At 32.1% G+C, this 20,871-nt stretch overlaps 1 long non-coding RNA gene across 1 annotated transcript; it reads left to right on the top strand.

Moving 5' to 3' along the window:
• Positions 1–9,423: 9,423 nt before the first annotated feature.
• LOC142326671 (uncharacterized) lies at positions 9,424–17,896 on the top strand. The gene is made up of 3 exons (XR_012756831.1): positions 9,424–9,518; positions 16,496–16,612; positions 17,289–17,896. It is a non-coding gene; the product is annotated as an uncharacterized LOC142326671 (long non-coding RNA).
• The last annotated feature ends 2,975 nt before the right edge of the window (positions 17,897–20,871 follow it).

Here is a 20,871-nt window from a genome sequence, read left to right as displayed (position 1 = left end):
ATATCTGTTTTCTAAAATAATCATTTTATTTTTTATTAAATTTAGCAGTATTTTTAAAGCTAAGGGCTAATAATTTTCATTGTTTACAATATTAAAACAATACTGTAACAAGTTTTTTGTTGATATATGAATTAAAAAGCATTTAATCTGTGTAAAAAGAAAATGAAGTGGGTTATAATCTTTTTGCATTACATTTTAAGGTACAGGAATTGAAAAATTTACCCCTGTAAATTGAACTGGAATTTTTAATTTATACATATACATGAATCTTTCTGTATATGTCTTCCCCATGTTTGTGTATACAGTATCTCCTTTCAGCTGCCAACAGTAGTCTGCAAGCATTGCTGGTATCCATTTTCCTTGGTAATAGCGTTACAGGTTTTAAATTTTCTAGTGAGATCTCTCACCATGTTCATCGCAAACATCTGCAAGGTTTCTTGGAAAAAGTCTACATGGTTATGCAGAAAATGCATCTTTAAAGACATATTACATCTTATATTTCTATAAGCCTAAATCATATTTTAAATTATCTTCTTGTAATTAGGTGCTTTGTGTTTTCCAAGAAAGTTATTGACAACAGGTTTTGAATGCTTTCCAAGCGTCCCATTCTGTTCCCTGAAGCAACGCATCAAAATATATGTCTTTCATTAGATCTCTTATCTGGGGCCCAATGAAGATACCTTCCTAGGTTTTGATATTACTAATTTCAGGAAATTTCTCCCGTAGATATTGGTATCCCTTGCTCTTGATTCATGAGTTTTTCATCAAACCAAGTTTGATATGTAGCACGGACAAGAAGATCTTATGTGAATGTGTTTGGGTGGTTCATATAAAATGGTTTTTGTCCCAGGTACACAGTATTCACGCACAGACCATTCTTTCTCGGTGTAATGGAATGTTTTTGCTCTGCTATCAAACTCACATAGAAAACAGGTATGCTTTGTATAACCAAGCTGCATTCCAGCAAGCATGACTTTTAACTCTCCACATATGTAAGTATTGTAAATAACAGAATCAAGTAAACGTTTTTGATCATCTCATACAACTCCATCATATTTATAGCATAGAAATAATGTAGAATTGGAATGAAACACATTTCCTGCATAAAGTAGAATTCCTTTCAAAACTGCCTTGGAAGCATCTATAAACAGTTGCCATTGTTCTGGTTTATATTCACATCTCAGATATTTCATAATATCTGATATCAGATATATCAGTATCTGTGGAAAAGGATCATTTTATCCTTTTAAGAAACAAATGTTAGTAAATGTTTTTTTTGATTGTGGCAAACAGATGTTTTGACATTTTCCGGCAGTAGATGCCATTACTATAGTCTGGAAGCTAGAAGCTCTGTTTTCTTTCAGTCCATTTGAAAAATTAGGTGGGTGGCAAATAGTCCTCAGCATTTTCAGCAACTTGATCTGTTTGTAAATTTTCTGATCCTTTACTTTTAAGATTATCTTCTGTTGGCCTTTTCATCATGTGATACAGGTCTCAAAGCTGATGGAATTCTTGGGTATGTGGTTTTTTGTTTTTAGATATACGAGGTGTATGAGAAAAGTAATATAATTGGTAACACTGCAAGCGATCTGGCAATGCTGTATCTATTGGTCTGTGCTAGACCGGTTTGTTCATTCCTTCCAAATGCTCAGTATTAGTTTCCACTCCGTTCAGCCAACACATTATTTTTGACAGCGTCATCAGTAAAGTTGTGTTACGAAAATGGAGCATCAGAATTTAGAGCGATGTTGTGTAATCAAGTTTTGTGTTAAACTTGGGGAATCCGCGAATATGAACATTGAAAAGTTGAAACAGACCTATGGGGAACATTGCTTATCAAGAGCCCAAGTTTTCCGCTGGCACAAATCATTTTTGGAAGGGGACAACAAGTTGAAGATCAACATCGCTCAGGGCACACTCCATCATCTCCTCGACTGAAAAAAGTCATATGAGCAAATCAAAGATCAAAACCATGCAGATTTTCTTTTTTCACAGTAGGGGTATCATGCATAAAGAATTTGTTCCTCCAGGACAAACTGTCAACCAAGTGTTTTACAAAGATGTCTGAAAGATTCAGGAAAGAGTGATTCACTTGAGACCAGACATTGCAGACAAGTGGATGCTTCATTATGAAAATGCCCCGTGTCACACGGCCATTTCCATCACGGAGTTTTTGATTTCAAAATGCATTCCTACGGTTCCTCAACCCCCACTATTCACCTGATTTGAGTCCTTGTGACTTTTTCCCGAAATTGAAACATGTCTTAAAAGGAAGTCATTTTGGAACTCTGGAGAACATTCAAAAGACAGTGACCGATTAAAAGCCCTACCAGTTGAAGCCTTCCAGCGCTGCTACCAGGAGTGGAAACAACGACTCCGCCAGTGTATAGCTGCCCAAGGGAACTACTTTGAAGGGGATAATATTGTTGTTTGAAAAAAAATAAAAACTTTGGTAAGTAAAAAGTCAGTCTCATTACTTTTCTCACACACCTCGCATGATCAGCAACCTGTGTGAGACAAAAGTAACGGTCTGAAAATTGATCATAGTGTTCCCTCCAATTCCAGCGCTGCTACCAGGAGTGGGAACAACAACTCCGCCGGTGTATAGCTGCCCAAGGGAACTACTTTGAAGGGGATAATATTGTTGTTTGAAAAAAAATAAAAACTTTGTGAGACAAAAGTAACAGTCTGAAAATTGATCATAGTGTTCCTCCAATTCCAGCGCTGCTACCAGGAGTGGGAACAACGACTCTGCCGGTGTATAGCTGCCCAAGGGAACTACTTTGAAGGGGATAATATTGTTGTTTGAAAAAAAATAAAAACTTTGGTAAGTAAAAAGTCAGTCTCATTACTTTTCTCACACACCTCGCACGATCAGCAACCTGTGTGAGACAAAAGTAACAGTCTGAAAATCGATCATAGTGTTCCCTCCAATTCACAGGCACAGCAAAAGGCATTAAACTTCTTTTTCCAGCTCCAAGGTCAGTTGCAAAAGGTAAACAATACATATGTGGAGCTATAGTTTATCTTACTCTCTAACTGGACTACCAAATTTAAGTTTATAAGCTTTCTAAATTAATGAAAATATTGTCCTCCTGAGATTTCAATGTAAATTGTCTACAAATATAACAAAAAAACTTTGCTGTTACTCACACACTTTTGAGATGACATGTTGAAATACTGGGGCATTCAACTGTAATATATTCACTCCTGATGAAGTTGTTATTTTTATCTATCACTCCAAAATATTATGAAAATTACCAATAATGAAGCTTATGTATAACCAGTATTGCTTTTTATTATTTATCTACAACATTTTGTGAAGCATCATTGTGCATCAAGGTATGAGTTACAAAAAACATCTATAAAAATGTATTTCATGAAAACTGAGGGTGATGGGAATAAAATTTAAGGATTTTAGGCATTTTGCCGTTATGTTTTAAGTATTTCAATTGTAGAGTTTTGCAGGAAGCAAAATCATTGTTCCACAGTGTTATCGATACGAAAAATAGATCAAAATAGTTGCGCAATGAATGCAACATTTTATTAAAAATATAATAGTTTTTATTAATTAATGAGTCTAACAAACTTGTAGTTGTAAAAATAATTTTTGTTACAAGTGATATAGCAGTGGAGATTTGCTGGTTAAAGCACAAAATTTAATGAATTGGATAATATTATAAAAATAATAAAAATAAAATTTACATTAAATAAATTAAAAAAATTTGTTTAAAAATAATGGGTTTCCCATGGGGACTGGGTATGAAGCTAGCGATGAAGTATACCAGCACCTTGTGGGTGGGTAGCCCAATCATCACTATCAATTGGTAACAATCAGGTGTCTCTGGGGCACGGATTTAGGAGATGCAATGGGTGCTCTCATATCTCTGCAAACAATCATCTGATTTTCAAAATTTTAATCGGTATTTGTTAGTAGTTTGAAGGATAACTTATGTATACATCAGATATATTCTCGATCTAACACATCACAGTTATTTGCAAATGTATGTGTGTGTGTACATACATATAAAATTTGTGTGTTTGTGTTTTTGTTGCATCACATGAGAACCACCAACCGACTACTTTCAGATTTGCAGAACACATTTGTGTTATTCCAGGAAGGTTTTAAGCCAAGGTCCTAGCACCCATAGAGGTTAATATATTTAAAATTTTCATTATTTCTTCGCCCTCAAGGAATATGAAGTTGTGAATTAAAGATATTCATTAAGGAAAATTAGATTAATCCTTTTACTTCATTATTATAATTCCGCCACCATGGCAATAAAATAACGGGGCAGAGTTGTCTGGGTAGAAGGGAATGGTGACTGAAGCAAGCTGTGGGTGTCCAGGATGCCAGTTCCCCTGGAAAATTGGGAATGGGGAGCAAAGTGAGCTATGCAGCCATGTGGGTCCCTTGACCCTAGGAGTCCCCAAGCAGCACTGAACAAAAGCAGTTGCTTCAAGTATTCACATATGTTTACATGTTTGAAGCTTAATAACGTTTGATTGGTTAAACAGGTTTTGATGAAATTTGGCACATCAGACAAGTGATAATGGGGTAAGTCTTGGGCTAAGTTTGGGTCAGTATCTGCAGTGGGTGGGGAAGATAGTTTCTTCAGGGTCTATGTTCTCAAAATTTTCAACTACAACTCAACTTTTTATTAAAGTCAGTACATGCCTATATGCTTATTTAAAAAATATCTGATGAGGACAGCACATGACTTCCTAGTATGCCTATTAAATTACATATACACGCTTAAAAAGAATGAAAAGTACATGAAGTTTCATTTCATTAATAACTTCTGATATTTTTTCATTTTTTTTTATTATTGAATAATTATTTATTGTAACAATTTTTTTACAACTGGAGGTTAATAATTATTAATAAATCAATATATTTAAATTAAAAAAAAAAGGAGATGAAGTCGAATTCAAACTGATGTGCCTTGCCCTTGTAAGATCCGAATATTTTACTAATTAAAATTTTATTTGGCTATAACTCTGGAACCAATGAAAATATAAACTATTTATGATATATCATTGAAAAACTTTCATGAGGGCTTATTATTGCAGTTAAGAAAAATACACCATGATTGCAATCAAAATGGGAGGTGCATAACTAGATGTTAGAATAGTCCTAAATCCAAAATTTCAACATCCTACGGCTAATTGTTTTTGAGTTATGCAAGATACATACATATGTACGTACAGACGTCATGCCAAAACTACTCAAAATGGATTCAGGGAAGGATATTTCTGTGAAAATCTGAAAACCACAATTTTTTGCCATCGCAATACTTCCTTTACTTTGTACAAGGAAGTAAATATGCCATTTAAAAATTTTTCCCTTCCTTAAAAACCGAAATTTCTTTGAATAATTTTTAAAAGATTTCTTTTTAAATTATTGATTAAAATATAAGTTTTTGAATCTTTTTAACATTTTTCATATATTATTCATTATTAACAGATTTCAAAAAAGAAGGTTATGTATTTGATCTCAATATTTTTTTTGTGTTTGTTCACGTGTAACTTTCTTCCTTTTAATCTGATTCAAATAAATCTTGTTGCAATCAACACAGCTGCTTTTTGCGATTGTACTAAGATGATGGAAAAACCTTTTAGACCCAAAAAATTGGTTTGAAAATTGATAAAAATATTTTTTTTGCCATCTGGTGGACAAGTAGGAAAAGTGGAAATCTTGATATTCTATATGTATGCATCACATTAGACGATGTTTTATGGTCTTCTGTAGGGCAGGAAATGTGAGTTTCTAAACAAGATATGTAGCACCGTTAATAAAATTATCAAAAATCGACATGTATTGTCTTAATCCTTTCAGATCCAATATACATTATATATAATATACAGCATTGGTAGTGACAGGTGGAATCTTATAATTCTGTATACGTGCATCACAGTACATGAACTTGCATGGTTAGACATCTAAATTTCTTCATAATAATCATAACACTATTGATATATCATTAGTAATCAACATATCGATAGCATGAGTGAAGTGTAGATATTATTCAATCCTGTGCAAAGTTTCTAATGTTTCCATCTCAGCAAAAGCCTTTTCATCATGTGGGCTATTAAGGACTCTGATCTAAATCACTCAAAGTTAAACTATCTAAGCTTCTCTATTTAATTTTGTACCTTGCAATTTGTACACTGTTACAGTTAAACATAAAATTAAAGGCAGCATATGTCTTTCTACATCTCCCTATCCTTTAGTAGATTGAAATGTTGTACTTACTGGTGTAATAGGTACAATCCACCTACATCTTTTATATTTGTACCTACTGGTTCATCATTAAATTTTATTAGCATAGTTTTTGGTAACTCACCCCTTTCCAGTTGGTACCTCCATAGGGCAGGCCATTTGAATTTCTTCACAATTCCCATAGAGCTGTTAACTAAACCACAGTTTAACATAACTTATGAACCCTCTACACTTGTATGTTATGCAACAGGCCACCATAATTATTGATGTCTACCGGAATAACATTCCCAGGGGAGTTTTCCTATTCCAACACCCAACACCCACCAACAACCATCAACACCCACCAACACCAACCAACAACCACCAACACCCACCCACCAACACACACACACACAGAGAGAGAGAGAGTGAGTGAGTGAGACAGACACAGACAGAGAGAGAAAGAGAATGAGAGAGAGACACAGGCACACACACATACAACACACACACACACACAGAGAGAGAGAGAGAGAGAGAGAGAGTGAGACAGACTGACTGACACAGACAGAGAGAGAGAGAGACACAGGCACACACACATACAACACACACACACACACAGAAAGAGAGAGAGAGAGAGAGAGAGGAAGAGTCAGACAGAGAGAGAGAGAGAATGAGAGAGAGGCACAGGCACACACACATACAACACACCCACACAGAGAGAGAGAGAGAGTGAGACAGACTGACAGACACAGACAGAGAGAGAGAGAGAGAGAGAGAATGAGAGAGAGACACAGGCACACACACATACAACACACATACACACAGAGAGAGAGAGAGAGAGAGTGTGACAGACACAGACAGAGAGAGAGAGAGAATGAGAGAGAGACACAGGCACACACACACATACAACACACACACACACACACACACACAGAGAGAGCGAGAGAGTGTGAGAGTGAGAGAGAGAGAGTGAGACAGACTGACAGACACAGACAGAGAGAGAGAGAGACACAGGCACGCACACACACACACACACAGAGAGAGAGAGAGAGTGAGACAGACTGACAGACACAGACAGAGAGAGAGAGAGAGAGAGAGAATGAGATGACCTCCCCGCCTACCGGCTGAACGTCCGGCATGGCAGGTCGGCTCGCCGGTGTCAGCTCTTTTGAGTGATTTTCTGTATGCCCATTTGGTAACCACGACATACCTCGAATAGCCGTAACGTGGCACCGGGTCTTTTCTTACTCTTCTTCTTCATCAGAACCTATCTAAACCCTTGGAGTCCTCAGTGGATCATTGAGAACGACACACCTCATCATGCCGTCTCTCACCACTGAGGCTGTCCACCCTACTCTATTCTACACTAGTAACCTTTCAGCCTTTCATGTATATCCTTCTCTGTTAATACTACTACTATAAATTCCGTAACCTTCTTCCAGTTTATTTCGCTCCTCAACATGTGCTCTAGGACCTCTGCTGGGCTCATACCTATTATGCCACAGTTCCTCCTTTTAATTGCCCACCTCTCGCAGCAGAAAAATGTGGGTTCTGCATTGTCAATTCTCTCACAGTACATACATTCTGGACCTGGCCTTCTTCCAACACGATGGAGGTACTCATTGAAATTGCCATGACCTGTAAAAAACTGCGTGATATGATAATTTAACTCACCATGTTTCCTGTCCAACCATAGTGCCAGATCTGGAATCAGCTCCTTCGTGCGTCTGGCTGGTCCATCCTCTTGCCATCTACGTCTAAGTCTATCTTTTGCTTCATTTGCTTCGAGGCCTTGCGCCCTCTCGACTCTATTTAGGTCTATTTAAGTCTATTGGTGGCACCCCAGACAACACGCACAACGCCTCATAGGAGACCGTCCTGTAAGCTGAAACAACCCCCAGCAACAGCCTCCTATGAGTACTAACCAGTCTGTTCAAATTTCTTTTAACCCTGACTGAGTGCCACCACACTGGTACTGCATATAACATCATGGATGTCACTGTGGACGCTATCGCCCTTCGCTTAGAGGGTCTTGGAGCTCTCTGCGAAGACATTATTATATTCAAATTCTTAGTCATCTGTTCATCTTTGGCACATATGTCTATTATATGCTGGGTGAACCGACAATTCCTCTCATAAGTCACACCCAGGTATTTAATCTTTTCGACCTCTGTTATTTGTTGGTTTCCAATTTGGATGGCCGGACGGTCTAAAATCCTCTTCCCTGTGAACATAATATATTTACATTTCTTTATTGCCAGCTGGAGTCCCCTCTCTTTCAACCAATTATCTATCGTCCGTAACGTGTTGTTAGCACTCTCTTGTACATCGACAGTTGTTTTACCCTTGATGAGTATCGAGCCACTACCTTCGCCATGGTATTTAAAAGACTCAATGGTCTGTATAAAGGTTCTCCATTGTCATTTGTGCCTTTTGGGAGGAACACCACCCTAGATTCCTGGAAATGTCTTGTTTTCTAATCCATGGCTGGCAACATCAAGCATTTCATAAGGAATTCTCTTTATCAGCCCTTTAAGGAGTGCCGCTGGAATTCCGTCTGGACCCGGGCTCTTCCTATTACCCAGTTGTGCTACAGCCAAGTGCAGTTCAGAGAACGTGAAGCATCTGGGTTCGCAATCTATAACATTTCCTGCAGTTTCTACTTTACCGGGGAATAGCTCATTAATTTGTTGTTCTACCTGCTCATTATTTAATACGGGCAGATGCCTTCCAAATCGCTTAGTGATTATTTTGTATGCCTGTCCCCAGGGGTCTCCGTCTAACTTCTCGCAGAGTCTGTGCCATTGTTTTTTCTTAGACATACGAATAGCTTTGTTTAAGGCCCGTCTGGTCTCTATATAAGCCAGAGATGCCTCCTCGTACTCCTGTCCACCTCGCATTCTGAGTCTCTGCTTCCTTCTTCTGCGCGATTGTAGGAGCCCTCTCAGTGTTTCAATCTCCATATTCCACCAATACACTGAGTGTCTATTAGCTCTTCTGTGAGCTACTATAATTCTATAATAGTATAATTCTTATACTTAAAGAGATGTAAGGGATCAGTAGAATGAAATGAGACTAAACAGGATCATGTCTGATGAATGTTTTCTTTAGATCTAGCAACATTTATGTTATAAACAAAAAAGATAGTAAATTATTTTTGTTGATTTAAAAATAGTTGTTTCATACACGAATAAATATATTAAAAATATTTATGCATGCAGGTCTGATGGATGACAGGTGGAATGAAGCTAGTCAAACTGATGAAGATAATGCTAGTATAGTTAGTGAACCTCTGTATTATTCCAATACATCCAATGTAAGTAATTTAGTTATTTTTTAATTACATTATTCAAAGTAGCACATGTAATTTTTAATAGATGAAGCAAACTGTAATTATTAATTGCTCAACAATATTCCAACAACAGCAGGTTCTCTACAAAAACAATCTCATAAAAACATGCTTTTAAAGTAAAATTTAAAAAAGTAGAAAATTTTTTTTTTTTGGAACTTTTGCATTATGAATACATATTTGGCCCTTGAATTACAAACAATATTTATTTTAAAACATTTCAGGAACCTAAAAAATACCCCTAACACCTTCTATATCATTAATAGTGGTGTCACAAAAACAGTCAGTATAATAAGTTAAATGAAATTAAACTTATTACATCAAAAAGTTATTTTCAAAACCATTGATATGGTAGACATGAAATTCTTACCATATTTAATACCAACAAGCACACACTTTTATTATTGACAAACTACTCCACAACATACCTAACACCACACATAATAAAGATGAAAGCTGAATTTTTTCTAACACATGCCAAATTTTATATTATTAGGTTAACAACTCCAACAGGCAACAATTGTAATAACGAACTTAATGTAACTAAATATCTGCTATTTAGTTATATTATAAGCCAGCACATTCATTATAAAATAATATGTTTCATTAAATATAACACAAAACCAAAAACAAAAATAGAAACAGAGAATTCATAATACTACCGTACATTAACCAATTCAAATTCAATTCATATCAAATTATCAACTTTTTTAGAAAACAATACTGTACATTATTTAATTGTATTTCTGAAATGTGTAGATTATATGTTATGAGGCAGTTAAACCTTTTCTACAAAGAAATGTTTTTATTGACTTTCAAAGCAGTTCATCAATTTACATCAATACTAAACAATTACTGGAAATACAAGAAATTCAGAGAAATACAAGAAATAATCTAAAAGAACGACATCTCTGTAACTTCTGGCACAGCACAAGAGATCTTTTTGATAAGAGGATCTTTCATAAAGCAAGAGATTTGGTTGACCTGTAAAAGGCACATGTTTAAAATACACATTATGAGAAACTGCTGTTAAACATTTTTTTAAGTTTTACACTTTATTGAATTATATATTTTATAACTGTAATAGTTGTGAGTGGTAATTGGAATTATGGAAAACAAAATAATAAAAGAATTTAATTTGTCTATATCACTAATTTATTTCATAAGATTGAGAAATTAAAAATTTTTTTATCTATTAATAACTTATTTACTCTTATTTATTCTAACTGAAAATTGATAGGTTAGATTCTATAGCAAAGAATGGCACACAACTTGTAATTTTATTGGCAAATTTATTTATTGTTTTTAATTTGATTTATATAGCGATAATATTATGTTTTTTTAAACAAAGAATGTGTTAAAAGAAATAGTAAATGTTTTGAAATTATTAAACTACTACAGTAAAAATTCACTTTGAAATTAATTAAAACAACAATGAAGTATGACAAAAAGGGAGATGGTGTTGATGATAGTAAGATAAAATCTAAGATAAGATTTATTGTACCAAAAAAACTATGAATTTTGTAGCTTGAATAGTAAAATAATCAAGAGAAGGTAAATCATAAAAAGTATCAAGAGTTCGTCAGTACAAGCAATAAATATTTTCCAGCAAAAGTCATACTGCTAAAAAAATGTATTCTTTTAACTGCTTTTTTGTCCTGCAGTCATCTGACTAGTTTGATGCAGCTCTCCAAGAGTCCCTATCTAGTACCAGTTGTATCATTTTGGTATATCCCCTTTATCCTACACCCCTAACAATTTGTTTTACATACTCCAAACACTGCCTGTCTGCATAATTTTTCCCATCTACCTGTCCCTCCAATATTAAAGCAACTATTCCAGGATACCTTAATATGTGGCCTATAAGTCAGTCTCTTCTTTTAACTGTATTTTTCCAAAAGCTTCTTTCTTCATCAGTTTTCCACAACACGTCTTCATTTGTCACTTTATCCAACCATCTAATTTTTAACATCCTCCTGTAGCACTGCATTTCAAAAACTTCTAAACTTTTCTTCTCAGGTACTCCAATCGTCCAAGTTTCACTTCCATATAAAACTATGCTCCAAACATATACTTTCAAAAATCTTTTCCTAACGTTTAAATTAATTTTTGATGTAAACAAATTATATTTCTGACTGGAGGATTGTTTAGCCTGTGCTATTCGGGATTTTATATTGCTCCTGCTTCGTCCATCTTTTGTAATTCTGCTTCCTACATAACAGAATTCTTCTACCTCCATAATCTTTTCTCACCCTATTTTTATATTTAGTGATCCATCTACATTACTTGTACTACATTTCATTACTTTTGTTTTGTTCTTGTTTATTTCCATGTGGTAGTTCTTGCGTAAGTTAGGACTTCATCCATGCCATTCATTGTTTTTTTGTTAAAAAAGATTTAGAAAAAAATATTTTTTATTCTCAGCTAGAATTACTATATCATCAGAAAATCGTAGCACCTTTTTATCTTTTCACCTTGCACTGATACTCCAGATCTAAACTGTTGTTTAACATCATTAACTGCTAGTTCTATGTAAAGATTAAAAGTAATGGTGATTGGGAACATCCTTGTCTGACTCCCTTTTTTATTACTGCTTCGTTCATATGCTCTTCGATTATTATTGGTGCAGTTTGGTTCCTGTAAATGCTAGCAATTGTTTTCTACCTCTTTATTTAAACCTAAATTTTTTAAAATGCTGAAAATTTTATTCCAGTCTACATTATCAAATGCCTTTTCTAAGACTATAAATGCCACGTATGTTGATTTGTTTTTTAATCTTCCTTCTACGATTAATCTGAGTACTAAAATTGCTTCCCTTGCCCCTATACTTTTCCTAAAATCAAATTGGTTTTCTCCTAACACTTCTTCCACTCTCCTCTCATTCTGTACAGAATTCTAGTTAAAATTTTTAATGCAACAGTAGCTAAGCTAATTGTTCTGTATTCTTCACATTTATCTACTACTTTCTTTGGTATCATGACTATAACACTAAGACTTTTGAAGTCTGATGGAACTTTCCCTTTTTCATAAGTATTACACACCAGTTTGAGTAATCTATCAATCACTTCCTCACCTGCACTGTGCAGTAATTTTGCAGGTATCCTGTATATCCCAGGAGCCTTTCTCCCATTCAAATCCTTTAATGCTCTCTTAAATTCAGATCTCAGTATTGTACCTCCCTTTTCATCCTCTTTGACTTCCTCTTCTTCCTCTATAACATCAGTTTCTAATTCATTTCCTCTGTATAAATCTTCAATTTCCATCCACCTATCAACCTTTTCTTGTATTATAAATCAATGTACCATCTTTATTTAAAACATTGTTAGATTTTAACTTATGTACCATAACATTCTCCTTAACTTTCCTGTATGTCCATCTATTTTACCAATGATTATTTATCTTTCAACTTCTAAACACTTTTCTTTAATCCACTCTTCTTTTGCTAAATTACATTTCCTGTTTATAGTATTTCTTAATTGTTGATAGGTCCTTTTACCTTCTTCATCTCTAGCATTCTTATACTATCTCAATAAATCAACCTAACAAGTAATATTTTACTTGTTAGGTTGTCTTTCATTACCTTTTTTAAAGCTCAATATGTCCATCTGTATGTCCATCTATTTTACCAATGATTATTTATCTTTCCACTTCTAAACACTTTTCTTTAATCCACTCTTCTTTTGCTAAATTACATTTCCTGTTTATAGTATTTCTTAATTGTTGATAGGTCCTTTTACCTTCTTCATCTCTAGCATTCTTATACTTTCTCCGCTCATCCTCAGCTGCAATATATCCTCTGATATCCTAGGTTTTCTACCCGTTCTCTTTGTTCCACCTAAATTCTCTTCTGCTAATTTAAGAATTTCCTTTTTAACATACTCTTATTCTTTTCTATATTTTCTACCTTATCTTTTTCTTATCTTTTAACTCTTGCGATGTCTTCCTCAAAAATCTTCTTTACCTCCTCATCCTCAAGCTTATCTAAATTCCACTGATTCATCTGGCACCTTTTCTTCAGTTTTTAAACCCCAATCTACATTTCATTATCACTAAATTATTGTTGCTATCAATGTCTGCTCCTGGATATGCTTTGCAGTCGATGAGTTGATTTCAAAATCCTTGTTTAACCATGATATATTCTATCTGATACCTTGCAGTATTACTCGACTTTTTCCATGTATATATTCCTCTATTATGAATTTTTAAACTGGGTGTTGGCAATTACTAAATTATTCTTTATGTAAAACTCAAAAAGTCAATCCCTTCTTTCATTTCTTTTGGGTAGCCTGTATCCACCCGCAATATTTCCTTCCTTGTCTTTTCCAATGCTTGCATTCCAATCTCTAACTATTATTAAACTTTCATCCCCTTTATGTGTTTAATTGCTTCGTCAATTTCTTCATATTCACACTCTACCTCATCATCATTATGGGAACTTGTAGGCATATAAACATTAACATTCATTGTTGACATAGGTTTTGATTTCATCCTGATTAAAATGATTATATTGCTACACTTTTTGGAATACTTCACTCTCTTCCCTATCTTCTTGTTCATTACTAAACCTACTCCTGCCTGCCCTTTGTTTGACGCTGAATTAATTATTCTAAAATTACCTGACCAAAGTCGCTTCCCACCGAACCTCACTAATTCCTTTTAACTACCATCTACAGACTGATATTTTTGCTTCAAGATTTCATACATTTGTTTCATTTTGTACTGTAAGAGCGGTGTTTGATATTAACAAATATTTTTAAATTTCTAGAAAATTTTTTTAAAAATAAAAAATGTTAAAAATAGTTAGTTTAATGCTGAATTAAAAATAATTTATATCATTAATGAAAAAAATCAAATTTATTTTTATTATCCAAACAAAGTAAAAGTTATTTTTATTTACAAATTTTATTTTTTAATATTTTACTTGTTAGGTTGTCTTTCATTACCTTTTTTAAAGCTCAATGTGATTTTAATTTTTTTGAAGGCAGTGGAAGTTGATGAAAATTAGTTTCATGAAAAGGGAACCTTACTATTCATCTTTAAGTCATTAATGCCTTTAGATGATTAATTGCTGGAACTACTGCTTACATATTCATCACAGTTTTTCAGCAATCAGTATAATGTACAAAAAATGCAATTAAAATATTTTGTACTAATAAATTTTTTTTATTTCACCATGTAATAGCAATTAATTCTTTCCTTTTGAATTAGGTATTATAACCACAGTAGTTATTATGTAACTTGACATGAGACACCAGTCAATTCTGAACATAACTTTTATAAAAATAACATGGAATCAGTGTCAGACTTACTTCATTAAGTGTAGAATGAGGTGATTTTACCTTCTTCATTGAGTCAAATTTGCTGTTCTGCATAAGTATGTCAAACCCAACAAAATCCAAGTGATTTTCAATCTTATAAGAGACATCTTCATCACCAGGGCTGCTGTATAATGAAAATCATAATTTCCAGTGAAGGCAGTTCTGATTGGATATCTCTTGTACATCAGATGGTTTACCTTAGCCATAAGAAAGACTGAAAAGATGAAAAAGAAAAACTATTATATCACTTTGTGTACTAAACAATGTATTATAAAATCATTGCCTCCACTCAGAAGGGAAAAATATCCTTATGGGTACAAATATTAACATAATTTTTGTTACATTCAATGACACCTTTTTAATTTCAATGATATAGTAATTCAAAATCTGTACTGGTATCAATAAACTTAATTCATTACTTATATTAATAATCACACATTATATAGGTCACATAGGAATAGGTAGATATGCTATAGCATGCTTAAAAAAGGAACTTCCACAGAATTTTCATGGATGAATCAGGAGAAACTCTGAAAAATCATGATTAAAAATTCACAATTAATTATAAAATGAAAAATGATGTGATTTAATCCTAGGTTAACAATTAAAAATATAAATATATGAAATAATGTTAAGATACAGGAAAATACAGGAAAATACAAATATCTTGTTGAACAGATGTATAGAAAATGAAGAATCTTTAAAAACGTTTTTATAATATAAGAATTCATCAGCAGAATAATATTTTACCCATAAAAGAAAATCTTCCAATTATATTTTAAATAAATTGATTATTAAATTAAACAAATGTTTTTAATTATTTGATAAATTATTAAAAATGGCATCCGAATCATGATAGTTAGTCCCTTTTTCATAAGTCGAAGTACTTTTCTTTTTTCCTGTTTAGCCTCCGGGAATTGCTATTCAGGTATTACTTCAGAGGATGAATGAGGATGATATGTATGAGTGTAAATGAAGTGTAGTCTTGTACAGTCTCAGTTCGACCATTCCTGAGATGTGTGGTTAATTGAAACTCAACCACCAAAGAAAACTGGTATCCATGATCTAGTATTCAAATCCATATTAAAGTAACTGTCTTTACTAGGACTTGAATGCTGGAACTCTCGACTTCCAAATCAGCTGATTTGGGAAGACACATTCATCACTAGACCAACCTGGTAGGTAAGCCAAACTACTGAATTGAGTTATTCTAAAGTTGTTGTTACTTGAAACTCTGTTGTATGAATTGATAGAAGTGGATGTTGTTATTTTCTTTTTCTTTTTATTAAAAAAAAGTAATATTTTTTTTTTTTAGTAAAAAGAATATTCTTTTTAGTAAAGATTGCACACTTGTAAATTACACTCAAATATAATTAATGTTTTGAATTTTTTAATGATTGGTTTACATGATTCATATTTATGGACACCAAACAATGGTCTGACAACCATTTTTGTGTCTTAACAAGTTTTTTGACTTTTAGTAGGTGTTACAAGAGAATATATTATTATACTTCAGGCAGGAATATACTGATGTAATAAATACTTAATTAAAAAATCTAGTACATTTTATTTTGTGTAAATATTATGTTTAAAATTAAAAGATAATTAAACAGATGTATTTTTCAGGGAGGGTAGATTGGTACTGCAAGAGGTTACAACAAATGCGACAACTTAGATCAGAATTAGCTGCTCATCAAAGACTGCAGCGATTATCATCAAATCCGGCCTCATGGATGTGCAAATGTTAGTATATTTGTCTAATATTCTAGCTATACAATTAAAATTATTTTTATAGAAATAATACTAACTAAAACATAATAAATTTTTAACTGTTTATTGAATGTATACTGTATATCTAGTTACTTAAAAGGTTTTAAAAAAAAAAAAAAATTCAAATCAAAGTAATCTTTCTAATAAAAATGATATCACAGACAAACCGGTTTCTGTAAAATTCTAGAGAAAAATATCCTTTTTTCTACACTAAAACAGTTACATGTTAGAAAGGGAAACTTGACTCACTGTCACTGATTTTAAATAGTTTTAGACTACTTTGTCTTATTCATTAGAACCTAGCAATTTTTTAATGATTTAACATCAGAAGTATTAAACAAACATCATATAGTTTTCTGGATTTCTGTATTTTTTAGGTCTTCACAATTTTCCAGAGACAAGAAACAAACAGAAATCTTACTTCCTACATCAACTGAGAAATTAACATACCTGGCTGATAAAGATACATGTTAAATATTAAAATGGACATTTCCTGATACATTTATGAAAAAAATTTATCAAAACCTTATTAGAAAAAAAGAATAAAACAAAACATGCATACGTTAGTTCCTATTGAATTTATCTAATTATTTTATATATTTTGTGTTGATGAAAGTATAATTTAAATGAAAAAAAATTATTGTTACAGTTTCAATGCATGAGAGTTGGTTGCAACGAGATCACCTGTCCTGACAAGGTCAATACATCTCTTGATTTAATAAATAAATTTAACTGGTATAATATTTTTATAACAAGTAGCGCATAATGTATATGGTATAGTTTGTTTATTTTAATAATATAACTTTAATTGCTGGTGACTGAGTAGAGCTTGTTCCTTCTTCTTAAATAAAAAAAAAACTTTATGTAATTATATATATAAGAATATTTTGTATCATGAATGTAGAAGAAAAATTAGTAAACTTTAAAATGGATTACACAGACTCAGTATATTACAGTTTAAAAATTTAACTATATAAAATAATTAATTGTATACACTGCATTATAATTCAGTTTAGATTTGAGGCTTTTCTATAAAGCAAACATTTTAGAGGCCTACTGTAGAATATAATCTGCAGTTAGATGGATATTGTGCATAAATAAACAGGAAAGCCCTCACTGTTTAATTATAGGAAAGATTTACTCCTCACTTATTATCATATTGCCCAGTTACCTAGAAATCTAAAAACTATCAATGGCAAATTATAAAAATTAAGTAATAAAGTATTTTATCTAAAGAAAAGGCTATGCAAAATAGTTCTTGAAATAAGTGAAAACAAGGAAATATAAAAAAGAAATGTTAAATGATTTATTTGAAATCTAAAAGTAGGTAGTGAATAATTATTTCTAAACAATCAATACTTACTGAGGAATGAGTGTTAAAAATAAATTTTAAAAAATGTAATGTTTTTTTTTAATATTTTAAGTAAACTTTTTATTGTAAACAGTTACTGAAGTTTTCTTATTACTAATAATTTTAATTTACTATTATTATCGAGTTAATGAAAAGGAGTAACAAAAATGGAAGACCTCGAAACTTGAAGTCCAACAGAAATCTTGTAACTGATTTTTAAAACCCAGCATATCCTTCTAAGTTAAGAAACAACAGTGAAATTACCAGAAATATTTACTCCAACAACACTCAGCATAGTATTCAAGCCACTTTATGAATTTCCTTGAATGATCCCTAAGGGAATTAAGGTAGTAGTTTGATGTTACTATAAACTACTTTGATCAACTCCCAATAGAGAGACTGTCCTGTCTCACTACCCATTCATTTTATACATTCTTGTTCCCTTCTTTTCTATTATCAGCTCTGTAGATGTAGGATTAATCCTGCTAGATTCTCCTGCCTGTATGTTAGGACCTTGATAATAAAGCCATCATTGGTGTTATCTGGTAGGAAGGGTAGTGTAGATTCTATTCCCTGTCCAGACATACAATGACAAAACCTTCACAACAAAAGAAACCTGAAGTGATTTATTCAAAGGAAGAAGGGATGAAAGATAATAAATCAGGAGAATAAAGAAAGAGGATGATCAACCCACAGAAGAGCAGCCTTTGATCAGGGATGTTTAGTTTGTCCAGGATCAATTAACAAAAAAAAAAATTTAGCTGATTGTATCAGACTTAATTAAAAAATTTTAGATTAATATGTAATTTTAATAAAAAAAATTGCAAAAGTTACTTAATTTTTCAGCAATCATGATTAAAGTATCTTATGGCTGAATGGATTAATATAGAAAAGAATGTGAAAATGTCTTTGTGATAGAAAATTGCTGAAATTTAACTATCCAAAGCATTCTGACTTAAACTTACTCTACTTTTATCGATGTCAATATATATATTTATACATATAATCATTTTATTATTAACTGAATATCTTTTACTATTTTTCTACCTGGGAAGAAAGATTTTTATCTACATTTATATTTATATATATTTATTAAAAATCATTTCATCTTCAGATAACCAGAACTTCATTAATTTATTACTTAATATTGCAAAAACTATTTGTAAGTACGTTCAGAATTTCAACAAAAAGAATTAAAATTTAATTACTTTTATAACTTCTCATTCAATGAACTGATGAAGGTAATTTTTTGTTATAGTGAAGGGAAATTATAAAGTTTATGACAATATTGAAATATTACCCATGTTTTGGTTAATTATTAGCAGTTTGTAACAATTAAATGAACTGATGGAACTAACTTGTTAACAACTGTGTGAAATACACATTAGAAATTTTGATTGTGTCAGCCACAATTGAATTGTTTCATGGAGTCAGTCAAAAAATACTTTATAAGATTGTCTTTCTTAGCCAAGAAAAATGTTATGTACCAATAGAATGGAGAACCATGAAAGTTAGAATTGTATTTAATAAAATTTGTTATTTTGTTCTGTATACTCTTTTGATGTTCTACTTTATTAATTTAATCTGGTTTTATGTAAAATAAACTGAAAACAAGATAGTAAAATCCTAATCAAAATTAATGCACCTAATTTTTTTAGGGTAATAAAAAATTGTTAATAAAGTTTAATTGTTAAAACAATTGTAACACATTGTCTGTCAGGTTGCATTGAGAACCCAGGACCTGCTGGATAAAATGGTTCTCAAATCACAGTCAGGCTTGGCATTTTTCAAACACTACTATTAATTTTTAGTTAAAGGCAGGGATGCTAATACTTCACCATGGAAGTCGGCAGTTTAATCATTATTATAATAACATAATACTGTTCAGTCCCCAAATTTTGGTTTTATGAAAACCAAAAGTTTTATTTGCTGTGAGCAAATTAAGAACAAATTAAACTTTCAATCACTCTTCAACCCCTAATTTCATAATGGTTTCAAAAAGTGAATAGTGTTAGTAATTACTTTGTATTACACTATTGAAATTGGTGTAATTATTTATGAACTTTATTTTATTTAAAATTGTGTAGTTGTATTTTTATTTAATGTATGGGTAGGTAAGAAAAAAAGTGGGCTTAAATGAAAAAATATAGTTTCCAAGAAATACAAAAGGCAAAAATCCTGTATCTTCATAAAAATATGAAAAAAAATTTAGAGAAATTATGTTAAGTATATTTATTTATGTTAAAAATCCCTTAGTATGAGTAAAACTATACATAATACAGGAATATGTATTAATATTTTTTTTACTCAAGTTTTTCAACTTATTTGCTTTAAGTTTTGCATTAAAGTGTACTGAATATAAAAATGACTGCAGACTATATAATTATCCCATCAAACCAATAGTAAGTAAAGTTGATAAATGAATAAATAATATTCAAATCCACTATGTGACCATGTTTTCCATTTAAGTTATCTAGAGGAAACTTACCTATGGACCACTTCTAAAAAATACGGAAAGTAATTGGTTCAAGGTTTCAACAAAAAAAGAAAACTGATCGATTTGAGTAGAAAGCTCCTCTTTGTTTAAATCAGTTACAAATAAAACATTGACAGCAACAAAATATTGGGTTGTCTGAATTAATGGACTGACTTTTGGCTACTAGTTATGCCAGTTCTATAACATATTGTCATACATCTGTTATTACTAGACAAAATATTATACAGTTAACATACTTAAATAATACAATTATTCATGCAAGTTGAAATGGTACATTAATCTTAAACACAAAAATTTAGAATTAATAGAAAATTTCTTGCATACCAATGTTGTTAAATTGACATTAACATCTAGCTGTACATATCATTAATAGAATTAAGATAA

The sequence above is a fragment of the Lycorma delicatula genome, chromosome 6, assembly GCF_047948215.1.
Source record: "Lycorma delicatula isolate Av1 chromosome 6, ASM4794821v1, whole genome shotgun sequence".
Lineage (NCBI taxonomy): Eukaryota > Metazoa > Arthropoda > Insecta > Hemiptera > Fulgoridae > Lycorma > Lycorma delicatula.
This window is presented reverse-complemented; position numbering and strand designations above follow the sequence as displayed.